The 743-nt window shown below is 47.0% G+C and overlaps 1 long non-coding RNA gene across 1 annotated transcript in view; it reads right to left on the bottom strand.

Moving 5' to 3' along the window:
- LOC118494540 overlaps positions 1 to 510 on the bottom strand; it is a 1,058-nt gene extending 548 nt beyond the window's left edge. The window contains exons 1-2 of the long non-coding RNA XR_004896674.1: positions 420 to 510; positions 173 to 291 (exon numbers count right to left, since the gene is read on the bottom strand). This is a non-coding gene — a long non-coding RNA (uncharacterized LOC118494540). The remainder of the gene's footprint in view (positions 1 to 172; positions 292 to 419) is intronic.
- Between the last annotated feature and the right edge of the window lie 233 nt (positions 511 to 743).

Below are 743 nucleotides of genomic sequence, written 5' to 3'. Positions count from 1 at the left end.
ATAAAACACACTTCATTCAAAGTGGACAGAAACTAAATAAAACTATGAAAAGCCGTCTTGGTTCATCTTTCCACTGTTCCAACAATCACCACTGCAGGGGAAAATAGGGTCCATATTGAAAATACCAAAGTCTGAAGGTATGAACAAGGCCATGTTTAGCAGCCTCCAGTACCTGGCCTGCTTCTTGTTTTTGAACTGGACCGAGGCGTAGCTGACTTCCTCCACAGCGCTGCTGGGTCCCTGCTGCTCAGCAAGCTGCAGGAAGTCGTTGCTGTAGATGTTATCAGAGTGCTGAGTGCAGAAAGAGATGAAGAAACACAGAAAGATGAAGAAACACAGAAAGAGATGAAGAAAGAGAGACTCATGAGACAGATCCTTCGTCTGCAAACTAAAATAATCAGTGAAACATTTCAGCTCACCTCTTGTTCCCCGTCCCGTCCCACGGCTGTCTGATCCAGACCTGCTGCTCTCTTCCTGCAACCACAACACCATGATCACAATAACAACACATGGTTTGGGGTTTTTGTTTCCAGTTCTTTAGTTCTTTTGTGTGTTTCTCTGTTGGCCTGCCTTTGTGTCTCCTGTGTTTTCCCCTCCTCCTGTCTGCTACTGCCAGCTGACTGCGCACACCTGGTCATCATTCCATATCACCGTTCTCCCGCCACGCACACCTGCCTGCCATCTACAATCAAGTTCAGTACTCAGTACGGCTCCACTCACTATCTTCGCTGGATCATTGTCTC

This window comes from Sander lucioperca, unplaced genomic scaffold (genome assembly GCF_008315115.2).
Source record: "Sander lucioperca isolate FBNREF2018 unplaced genomic scaffold, SLUC_FBN_1.2 Unpl_161, whole genome shotgun sequence".
Classification (NCBI taxonomy): domain Eukaryota; kingdom Metazoa; phylum Chordata; class Actinopteri; order Perciformes; family Percidae; genus Sander; species Sander lucioperca.
Note: the sequence above shows the minus strand (reverse complement) of the source record. Positions and strands in the feature narration are given on the sequence as shown.